This window comes from Nomascus leucogenys, chromosome 8 (genome assembly GCF_006542625.1).
Source record: "Nomascus leucogenys isolate Asia chromosome 8, Asia_NLE_v1, whole genome shotgun sequence".
NCBI classification, from domain to species: domain Eukaryota; kingdom Metazoa; phylum Chordata; class Mammalia; order Primates; family Hylobatidae; genus Nomascus; species Nomascus leucogenys.
In genome coordinates, this window is record NC_044388.1 from 14,073,174 (window position 1) to 14,085,377 (window position 12,204).

The 12,204-nt window shown below is 40.0% G+C and overlaps 1 protein-coding gene and 1 non-coding gene across 3 annotated transcripts in view; both read left to right on the plus strand.

The window, feature by feature from the left end:
* Window positions 1–12,204, plus strand: part of STAG1 (stromal antigen 1) — a 417,686-nt gene that overhangs the window by 23,861 nt on the left and 381,621 nt on the right. The window lies entirely within an intron of this gene.
* LOC115836457 lies at window positions 6,971–7,075 on the plus strand. Its single transcript, XR_004031540.1, has one exon. It is a non-coding gene; the product is annotated as a U6 spliceosomal RNA (small nuclear RNA).

Below are 12,204 nucleotides of genomic sequence, written 5' to 3' on the forward strand. Positions count from 1 at the left end.
ATTAAACAACACAGCAGTTTCATGTAGGTATTATTCCTATTTCACAGGCAAGGTAGAAAGGTTAAGTACCTTTTCCCAATGTTACATAGCTGGCAAGTGGTTGAGTCCAGGTTTTTGTGACTCTAAAGTCTAATATCTTAAGCAATTAAAACAAGAAAAATTGGGTTTGTGAATTTGGATGGCAAAATAATGACATCTTTATTTTTACTAACCTATAACTGAAATTTAGCAGTTCCTTCAATTTCAGATGTTGACAACAAATCACAGTTGTGTTAGCAATGCTTATTTTGTCACCAACAGAAATTAGAAATATTTTCATATTAAATTACAGATGGTTAGTTGGGTGTGGTGGTGTGGGCCTGTAGTCTCAGCTACTTGAGAGGCTGTGGTGGGAGGATTGCCTGAGCCCAGGAACTTGAGGTTGCAGTGACAGAGGGCCTGGGTGACAGAGGGCGACTCTGTCTCTTAACCAGAATTAGCCGGGCGTAGTGGCACGTGTCTGTAGTCCCAGCTACTCAGGAGGCCAAGGCAGGAGAATTGCTTGAACCTGGGAGGCGGAGGTTGCAGTGAGCTGAGATCATGCTACTGCACTCCAGCCCGGGCAACAGAGCGAGACTCTGTCTCAAAAAAAAAAAAAAAAAAATGCCTGGCCTGGTGGCGCATGCCTGTAATCTCAGCACTTTGGGAGGGCGAGGTGGGTGGATCACTTGAGGCCAGGAGTTCAAGACTAGCCTGGCCAACATAGCAAAATCCCGTCTCTACTAAAAATGTTAATAAAAAATTAGCTGGGTGTGGAGGCACATGCCTGTAATCCCAGCTACTCAAGAGGCTGAGGCAGGAGAATCATTTGAAACTGGGAAGTGGAGGTTTCAGTGAGCCGAGATCATGCCATTATACTCCAGCTTGGGTGACAGCACGCTCTGTCTCAAAAAAAAAAAAAGGAAACTACAGATGTTGTAGATATTTCGGAGTACAATTTCAGTACTTCAAAATTAAGGTAATTGTTAGACTAACCTCTAGATCTTATTTACTGTGTTAAAGAATCATATTACAATATTTTAAGTTGCTTTTTTAATACATTGATAATTGTATTTGAATATAAGTAATTCTCTTATAAGCATGGTACCATTCACAAAGAGGAAGAGTTTAGTAGATAGCTTGATGTAGGGTAGACAGGAAAGTTTAAATTCATAAATCCCTTTGGGCTGAGCGTGGTGGCTCACTCTTGTAATCCCAACACTTTGGGAGGCTGAGGCTGGCAGATCACTTGACCTCAGGAGTTCAAGACCAGCCTGGGCAACATGGTGAAACCCTGTCTCAAAAAAACAAAAACATAAACAAAAAAACCACACACATGCAAATTAGCTAGGCATGATGGCATGCATCTGTTGTCCCAGCCACTCTGGAAGCTGAGTCAGGAGAATCCCTTGAGCCAGGGAGGCGGAGGCTGCAGTGAGCCAAGATCGTGCCTTTCACTCCCGCCTGGGCGATAGGAGTGAAATCCTGTCTCAAAAAAAAAAAAAAAAAAACTTTACAGAAGAGACAGTCTCTCTTCCCCATCCCTCCTTTATTTGTTTTGTTTTGTTAAATAGAAATGAAACCTAAGTTCTTTGTTGTTACATGTCAAAGTAGATTAAAAAACACTTAGGGTTTAGGAGTGCTTTTTACTAAGCACTTCCTAATAAATTAGGGAAGAGGATTATATGCATTATCTCATCAGGCATTTTAACTATGCTGTAGTTTGATATAGTGCTGTTTAATGTAACTTTCTGCAGTGATAGAAATTTTTTTATTTGTGCTATCCAGTATGGTAGTTGTTAACCACAATGATGCAGAAAGAGAAAGTAATACAGTAATAGTTAACAGGAACATAATAACATTATATAATAATAGTTAACAGTATGTCTTAGATGCCAGCTACTGTTATTAACGTATTGTATATATTGACTCATGTAATCCTTAGAATAGCCCCATGTGGTGGGTAGGGCTAAGTCTCTTTACAGATGAAAAAACTGAGGCACAGAGAAGTTAATTGACTTTCCAAAGGTTATATAGCTAGTAATTAGAAGATATGGGATTCAGACTCTGGCAATCTGGCTTCCTTTATGCCCCCTTTATACTTCTTTATCATTTTCCCCATACCCACAAATGCATTTACATGCTGCTTTCAGAAACAAGACATTAAAAGGAATTTAAGATAAATAATTTTGTTCTAATTATTAACTAAAAGTATTGTGGTACTTTATGGTTTATTTCCCCTTTGTTACTTGATTCTAATCATGGACTCAATTTACTATTTAGTGTAAGTAAACTTGTATTCAGTGTGGTGTTTTTTTGTTTTTGATTTTTTTTTTTGAAATGGGCTTTCGCTCTTGTTGCCCAGGCTGGAGTGCAATGGCGCAATCTCGGCTTGCTGCAACCTCCGCCTCCCGGGTTCAATTAGCTCCCCTGTCCCAGCCTCCCGAGTAGCTGGGATTACAGCCGCCCACCACCACACCTGGCTAATTTTTTGTATTTTTAGTAGAGATGGCGTTTCACCATGTTGGCCAGGCTGGTCTCAAACTCTTGAACTCAGGTGATCTATCCGTCAGCCTCCCAAAGTGCTAGGATTACAGGCGTGAGCCACCGCGCCCAGCCATGGTGGTTATTTTTAAATAACCAACACCGACATTGTTAATAATCTAGATGTTTTTCCTCCCAATGGTTAAAGTTAGGTTCTAAAATTTAATAATAATGATTATTTTCCTTACTGAAACAAATTAAAGTGTAATTCTGAGGTCATTTTGTGATGAGTTGGCTTTGGTTAATGGATATTTCGCTTTCCCTAGAGAACATATTTGAATACCTAACCTGTTACACCTAGCATGTTGTGTTCCTAGAGACCCAAAAGGGGGAAAGTATCTCTCAGAGTTCCATCCTTAACTATATTCAGGCCAACCTGGTGATAGATTAAAGGGGTGAGAGAACTGTCATTTCTCAAGTATCTGTTATAGGCATTATTTTTGGTGCTTTAAATACATAGCCATCATTTATTGAATACAAGCTTTTTATTAAGCCTTTCAAGTGCTTTAGATTCATTACATGCCATTTACTTCGCTTATAACCCTTCAGAGAACATGGCAAAGATGTTTTTACAGATGAGGGCTTTGTTAGGTTCTTTTTCTTCTCTCTCCTCCCCTCCCCTTCACTTCAAGGGGAAATGATCATAAACATGGATGGGGAATGAGATTAGGGTGGTGCTGGGATTATCACTGCTGCCAAGCTCACCTATTACTTAAGGCTGTCCAAGTTATACATTTTTCATTTCTTTTATGTACTGGAAAAGAAGGCAGACAGGGTGTTTATTCTTATGTGAGAGACAGTATCATGTAAACAAAATAATCATATATTATGATAAGTACTGTCTATGAAGGGAATAAATGAGGTGTTACGATGGGTAATAATGAGGTACTTAACATTAAAAAAGGCCAGGAAAGGCATCTCTGAGGATGTGAAATTTAAGCTGAGGATGTGTACAGAACCTGGGCAAGAATAGTCCAGATACAGGGAAGAGCAAGGATAAATCTCTTTAGCAGAAATGGCTGTAGGAATTCAGAGAAGGCCATAGTGACTGGAGGGAACATAATACAGGAAGAGTACATGGCGTTGCATGAGGTTAGAGAGGTAAGCAGAGTCTGGATTATGTAGGGTGTATTTGGGATAGTTAGGACTCATAGATTTTATTACAAGTGAAATGAGAAGCTGTTAAGAGAGTTTTAAGAAGAGAAATGTTTAAAAAACATTCTTCTAGGACGGGTGCAGTGGCGCATACCTGTAATCCCAGCACTTTTGGAGGCCAAGAGAGATTGATTGCTTGAGGCCAGGACTTTGAGACCAGCCTGGTCAACGTGGCAAAACCCCATCTTTACTAAAAATACAAAAATTAGCTAGGCAAGATGGTGCACACCTGTGATCCCTGCTACTTGGGAGACTGAGGCAGGAGAGTCACTTGTACCTGGGAGGCAGAGGTTGTGGTGAGCCGAGATTGTGCTGCTACACTCCAGCCTGGGTGACAGAACAAGACTCTGTCTCAAAACAAAACACATTCTTCTAGCTTAGTGGTTCTCAACTGAGGGCGATTTTGCTTCCCAGGGGACATTTGTCAATGTCTAGATTTTTGATTGTCACAACTGGGAATAATGGTTTATGCTGCTGGCATCAGTGGATAGAAACCTAGGGATTATGGTGTATGCTACTGGCATCAGTGGATAGAGACCTGGGGATGATGGTGTATGCTACTGGCATCAGTGGATAGAGATCAGGGATGCTGCTAAACCTTCTATAATGCACAGAGCAGTAAACAGCTGTTGGCCCAAAATGTCACTAGTGGCAAGGTTGAGAACCCTTGCTTTTGCTATTGTGTGAATATTACAGTGGTGGGTGGGGTGCGGGGAATGCAAAAGGGAGGGTTAGGTTGTTACAGTGTACAGGTGACAGATACAGTGCCTTGGACGATGGTTTTAATAGAGATAATACTGAGAAGTGTTCTTATTCTGTATGTGTATTGGAGTTAGAGTAGATAAGTGAGGAAAGGGATAAGTCAAGGATGATCTCCGGGTTTCTAACTAATAATTGAGTGATTTGTGATACAGTCCTAAAGTAGGGAAGACTGGGAATGAAGTGTTCTGATTTTTAAAATTTTATTTCATTGAATTTGAGTTGCTATTAATAGAAGACACAACACTATTTTAGGGTACAATAGGAAGGAAACAGTAACCTCATGCTGTCTATACTTGGTCACACCAGCCACTCATTGCTTTGAAATCTTTTCTATTCTCAGGGATATGGCAGTTTCTTCTACCTTTATTTGTATTGCGTGGCATATCATAGGCTGTCCTTTTGCATGTGTCTCAGTAACAAAACATAATACAGCTTCATCTACTTGTAGCTGTTCTCATTTCCCGTAAGTCATCACTTTACTGTTGCTTTGCAAGAAAACATAGAATTGGCGTTATTACCTAGCAATAATTAATACTTAACTTGCTAATGCAGATTTTTTTTGTGCCTTTCTGCATACTTAATAACTTTTCAGTGCCAAATTGTAGAGTAGTATTTTGAAAGCAGTTAAACACAACATTCATGGAACCAGCAATGTAAATAGCTCAACTGATGATCATTGGTCAAGCTAGTCAGATTTTAGAAATAGGAAATAATGCTTTTGTCAGAAGACCTTATTTTAAACACACACACACACCCCTATAATTTTGTTTTCTAGTTCTTGCCTATTGAAGAGTGGTAATATTGATGTATAGAGTGACTCATTTGCTTAGGGTAAGATTTTTGGTAAAGGTTCACTAAGAAATTTAGAAGCTTCCTTAGCTGATTTAAAATAGGGGAAAAAATATCATTAGATTTACACAGAAATGTTGAGGAACATCTAGATTTGCAATTATAATACTTTAAGTATTAGACTATTTCCATTTGGAACTTTTCTAGTTCACTTTAAAAAGACAATTTGAATTGTCAGGCAGGAGCATTTCACTTTCTAAAATAAGAAATGATACTTTGCTATAGGAGACCTATTCATGATTTTTTACATATGTTTAATGTTTTTTTTTTTTTGAACAGACATTCACAGTCTCTTTTCAGCTTTATAGAACTCTCTAGTATTACTGTTTTGTCCCAATGTATCATCCCCTCCTGCCTTTATTTTCTTAACTAGCTGAGAACCTTATTTACCTCTCAAAATATGTTCATCTGCTTTGCATTTTTGTCTTTTCATTGCATTTGTCTAAAACCGAACCACATCACTTCATCTTTCTGACTTCTGTGTACCTGGCTCTGAGCTACTGAGCACAGCTGGAGAAAATAACAAACTTACAGACTAAGTATTCATGCTCTCCAATCTTAATTGAACCCTCAGCATTACCCAGTAATTTTCCTTTGTTCCTAGTTTTTTCTCATTCCTCATACAGTTACTTAAAAACTTGTAATCTCCTATAGCCCCCTTACTTTACCACTTCTCTTCTCTTTTTCAGTAGATGACCTAATCTGCTCACTGTGAAACTTGAATTTAATTATTATTTTATTTCTGGGAGATGTTGAAAAAGTTTGAAATGAGACCACATAGAGGTCACCTTAACATTTGTGATGCATGTTGCTTGGAGGCATACAGAAAACTAAAGTATAAATTTTAGGACAAAAATGGAAAGATGTATCTTTGTAGTAATTTTAGTGAGTCTACTATGAGGTAATTTTAGTACATCACTTTTTTTTCCTTTTTTTTTGGAGACAGGATCTTGCTCTGTTGCCCAGGCTGGAATGCAGTCACGGCTTACTGCAGCCTCAACCTCCTGAGCTCAGATGATCCTCCCACCTCAGCCTCCTAAGTAGCTGTTACCACAGGTGTGCACCACCATGCCTGGCTATTTTTTTGTATTTTTAGTAGAGATGGGGTCTCACCATGTTGCCTTGGCTGGCCTCAAACTTCGAAGCTCAAATGATCTGTTCTCCTCGGCCTCCCAAAGTGCTGGGATTACAGGCGTGAGCCACCACACCTAGCCCCATAGTGTAATTTTTTTTTTTTTTTTTTTTTTTTGAGATGGAGTCTTGCTCTGTCACCCAGGCTGAAGTGCAGTGGCACAGTCTCGGCTCACTGCAAGCTCTGCCTCCTGAGTTCATGCCATTCTCCTGCCTCAGCCTCCCGAGTAGCTGGGACTATAGGTGCCCGCCACCACTCCTGGCTAATTTTTTGTATTTTTAGTAGAGACGGGGTTTCACCGTGTTAGCCAGGATGGTCTTGATCTCCTGACCTCATGATCCGCCCGCCTCGGCCTCCGAAAGTGCTGGGATTAGAGGCGAGAGCCACCGTGCCCGGCCCCATAGTGTAATTCTTAATACCACTTTTATAATGGAACCAAATTATTTAACTTCACCCCTTCTGATCTGTAAGCAATTTATTTCATTTCTTTTGATAAATAATGTAAAAAGAGTGCTCACTTTGGCAGCACATACACTAAAATGGGAACCATATAGAGAAGATTAGCATGGCCTCTGTACTAAGAAAAAAAGAATGTAAAAAGAATATTAGATATTCAACAAGATTCTAAGATAAGGGGCTTCATTTTCATTTACATATAAAATTAAAACGATTTACTTAGTTCCAAATTGAACTATTTGATTCTGTTATACTGCCTTCAGTATGTTTGTAAATCTTCTATTTCCCTTTTTTATCCAAATTCTGAGCGTTTCTCTTTATTGTGTCTTATCTTGATCTCTTGTCTGTAAGCTTATTATCTTTTTTGAAGACTTTCTCTGACTGCTTTATAAGACTGCAGAAAAATAATCATTGATTTTCCTGGCAGCTCAGGCTTTCTTGGTTTTATTTGGTTGACCTTTTAGACACTTCCAATGTCTAAGGAAGGAGCTGCTGGATTCGGAGATCAATGACTTAGATTCTAATCCAGATTAGTTAATTTATTAGCATCATGTGCTTCTGTAAATTACTTTTACCTCTCTGCATCACTTGTATTGGTAATAAATAGGTATGTCCGTGTCATCTCAGAGCATATTGGCTAGCAAATGAGCTAATGTAACAGTGCTCTGTAAACTATGAAATATGAATATAAGCGGTAGTTTTTTTTTTTTGAGACAGAGTCTCGCTCTGTCACCCAGGCTGGAGTGCAGTGGCGCAATCTCGGCTCACGGCAAGCTCCGCCTCCCGGGTTCACGCCATTCTCCTGCCTCAGCCTCTCCGAGTAGCTGGGACTACAGGCGCCCGCCACCACGCCCGGCTAATTTTTTGTATTTTTAGTAGAGACGGGGTTTCACCGTGTTAGCCAGGATGGTCTCGATCTCCTGACCTCGTGATCCGCCCGCCTCGGCCTCCCAAAGTGCTGGGATTACAAGCGTGAGCCACCGCGCCCGGCCACATAACCGGTAGTTTTTTTAGGGGGACATTTTGTACATCCACAGATTTCTTTTCTTTTTCTTTTTTTTTTTTTTTTTTTGAGATGGAGTCTTGCTCTGTCACCGAGGCTGGAGTACAATGGCACAATCTTGGCTCACTGCAACCTCCACCTCCTGAGTTCTAGCGATTCTCCTGCCTCAGCCTCCCCAGTAGCTGGGATTACAGGCGCCCACTATCATGCCCAGCTAATTTTTGTATTTTTAGTAGAGACAGAGTTTTGCCATGTTGGCCAGGCTGGACTTGAACTCCTGACCTCAGGTGATCCGCCTGCCTCGGCCTCCCAAAGTGCTGGTGTTACAGGTGTGAGCCACTATGCTCAGCCCAAGTTGGTTCATTTTAGTTGTGACTGTTATTGAGCTCAGATAACTTGATAAATCTGTCTTCACTATAGCAGATCTGGGTCAGGACACATTCTCCTGGGACTGTGTTGGAGACAAACTGCCAAATTTAATTTGTTTGAATACTCCTCACCATTGAGTTAATTTGGTTTCAGCTTGATATAATCATTTACAAGATCTGGGTTCTGCTTCCCATGCCACCTATTTTGGATTTTATGTATTTACTTTGTTCATTCCACACTGATGGTTTATCTTGTTTCGTTCTTCTTAATTTAATGCTCAGTGTTCACTTCAGATTTTTTTTTTTTTGAGATGGAGTTTCGCTGTTGTTGCCCAGGCTGGAGTGCAATGGCGCGATCTCAGCTTACCACAACCTCCGTCTCCCGAGTTCAAGCGATTCTCCTACTTCAGCCTTCCGAGTAGCTGGGATTACAAGCATGCAGTACCATGCCCAGCTAATTTTGTATTTTCACTAGAGATGGGGTTTCTCCATGTTGTTCACGCTGGTCTCGAACTCCTGGCCTCAGGTGACCTGCCCACCTTGGCCTCCCAAAGTGCTGGGATTACAGGCGTGAGCCACCACTCCTGGCCCTCACTTCAGTTTTAAAAGAGCCACTTGTGGATTGGATTTATCCTTACAAAGTTGAGTGAGGTATATATTGCTTCTAGTGCATTCTTGCTTTTGCATCTAGGAAGAGTATGGATTTTGTAGTCCCTCCTAGATTGCCCTGTCATGTATTTAGCTGAAACTTTGGAGCAAGTTTCTTTTTTGAGATCAATCCATCCATCCATCCATCCATCCACCCACCCACCCACCCACCGACCCACCCACCTACCCACCAACCCATCCACCCATCCACCCACTTATCGTCCCAGAGGCACTGTAGTGCTGCTGCTCCTTGCTTTTCTGTTTTTCCTTGACAGATACATTGAGGTATAATTTACATAACGTAAAATTCTCCAATTTTAAGTGTACTATTCAGTGATTTTTAGTTAATTTGGAAAACTATGTAGCCAACACTACCTAATTTCAGAATACTTCTATCACCCCCCAAAGAAGAAAATCTGTGCCCATTTGTAGTCGTTTCTCATTTTCTAATCTTAGGGTACTACTAATCTATTTTCTGTCTCCATAGATGTGCTTTTTTGGGATGTTTCATAAAATTGGAATCATTTATATGCTCTTTTATGTTTGGCTTTTATTTAGCAATGTTTTTGAGAATGATCCATGTTAAGGCATGTTTCAATACTTTCTTGTATTTTGAAGAGTTCTTCATTTTATTAATTTGTTTACTTCATGGACATTTGAGTTTCAGACATTTGGCTGGTGTGAATAATGCTGTGAACATTGATTTACAAGTCTTGGTGTAGACATATGTTTCATTCCTCTTTGGCAGATACCTAGATTGGAATTGCTGGGTCATGTAGTAAATGTATGTTTAATATCTTAAGAAACTGCTAAATTGTTTTCCAAAATGGTTGTACTGTTTTGCCCCCTCCCCCCCTGCCTTTTTTTGTATTCGAGGTGGAGCCCTGCTCTGTCACCCAGGATGGAGTGCAGTGGCGTGATCTTGGCTCACTGCAACCTCCATCTCCCAGGTTCAAGTGATTCTCTTGCATCAGCCTCCTGAGTAGCTGGGATTACAGGCCCCCACCACCACACTTGGCTAATTTTTTTGTATTCTTAGTAGAAACGGGGTTTCGCCACGTTGGCCAGGCTGGTCTCAAACTCCTGACTTCATGTGATCCACCCACCTTGGCCTTCCAAAGTGCTGGGATTACAGGCAGGAGCCACCACGCCTGGCCACCTCTATTTATCTGGATATTTAAGATAACTACTTGATTAGAATTCAGTATCACATGACATTAGCTGTTACCATAGAAGAAGAATCATAGCATCAAAGGATTCTATTCCAGTTAGTAAAAAATAATAAAATACAAGTATGTCACATGTAAAAATATAATGTTTAATGATTAAAACCTAGATTTCTACCAGGTGAGCGTGATTGCTTGAAAATTTCACTTAAAGACACTCCTTAGAACAGTGTATAAATTTATTACTTTATTAAAAAAACTTTTAATTATGGAAAATTTCATGCAATACAGATGAAGACAAAATAGTTTAGTGCTTCCTCACATACTTTTTACCCAGCTTCAAAATTCACTCATCCAGTTTTGTTTCATCTATACTCATACCTAGACTCTTCTTCCCCATATCGTAAAGATAAATATATTCCCATTATCACATCTAAAGCCTTCCATAATAATTCTTTACTAAGAATTGGTTACTTTTGATTAGTAAGATACAGAAATAAAAATTTCAATTTCTTTTTACCGTAATTTAAAAATGGAAATATTTTGGAGTGGTTTTTTTACAGTAAATACACGAGTCTGTGTGTGTATGTGTTTCAAAGAAATGTATCTCTTTAGGGATTTTAGTTTCTGTGCTTTCCTCCCCTTCTATCAGAAACAAATTATAACAAAATTTTGAGGGCGTGGAGGCAGAGAGGATGTTTTCATTTGGTCCATTTACATGAGAATAAATAGCTTTAGAACATGGGATGAGGTCCAATTTGAGTTCATTTTATTACTGCTTTAGAGGAATTATTTCTATCATTTGTATTAGAAATCCACTTGCTTTAAAATTAAATTCTAAGGCCAGGCGCGGTGGCTCACGCTTGTAATCCCAGCACTTTGGGAGGCCGAGGCGGGCGGATCACGAGGTCAGGAGATCGAGACCACGGTGAAACCCCGTCTCTACTAAAAAATACAAAAAATTAGGCGGGCGTGGTGGCGGGCGCCTGTAGTCCCAGCTACTCGGAGAGGCTGAGGCAGGAGAATGGTGTGAACATGGGAGGTGGAGCTTGTAGTGAGCCGAGATCGCGCCACTGCACTCCAACCTGGGCGACAGAGCGAGACTCCGTCTCAAAAAAAAAAAAAAAAAATTCTAAATTTTACTTTCTATACGTGATTCCTTGTTTGGATTATGGATCTCACTGGATAGTCTGAGATCCATCGTCTCTTCTCTGTGTTGTTTTCTGAAAACTACAATTTTTTTCCATATTAATTAATTTATTGAGACAGAGTTTCGCTCTTGTTGCCCAGGCTGGAGTGCAATGGCACGATCTCCACTCACTACAGCCTCCGCCACCTGGGTTCAAGTGATTCTCCTGCCTCAGCCTCCCACGTAGCTGAGACTACAGGTGCCTGTCACCACACTCGGATAATTTTTGTATTTTTAGTAGAAATGGGATTCTGCCATGTTGGCCAGGCTGGTCTCAAACTCCTGGTCTCAAGTGATCCAGCAGCCTCGGCCTCTCACAGTGCTGGGATTACAAGCATGAGCCACCACACCCGACCTCCGTATTATTTAGAATTGATTTCTCATTAGTAACAAAATGCTTTTAACACCAAAATCAATAACTGTTTATAGTAAATCTGGGCTTTGATTTTGTTCTATGTCTGATCTATATAGGCAGCTCTGCTTTTTTGAGCCTCAGTCCACATATAAAATAGGGATATTATAATATCATAAGATAATGAGAAGGTTAAGTGTGTGTAGATTTCTCTTGGTGGTGGGAATAGGTGTTGAGGCAGGGTTAACAATACATTGTGGTTTTATGCAGTATGCATTTACAAAGAAGAGCAAAGAGAAATAGGAGAACAGACAAAAACAAGTGTTGCTATGTACACGTTGCTGTTATAAACCATTTATGTAAATTCCCATTTGATCCCTATGACAATGATGGTGGTATATGTTGTTATTCTAAACCACAGTTTGTAACTGTGAAGTAATTTATAGAAGATATGTATTGTTATCCTCACTTCATATATGAGGAAACTAGGCTTGGAAAAATATAGTAATTTGCAGAAAGTCTTAAAATTAGTTAGTGCAGCTTTAATTGGAAAGTTTATGCT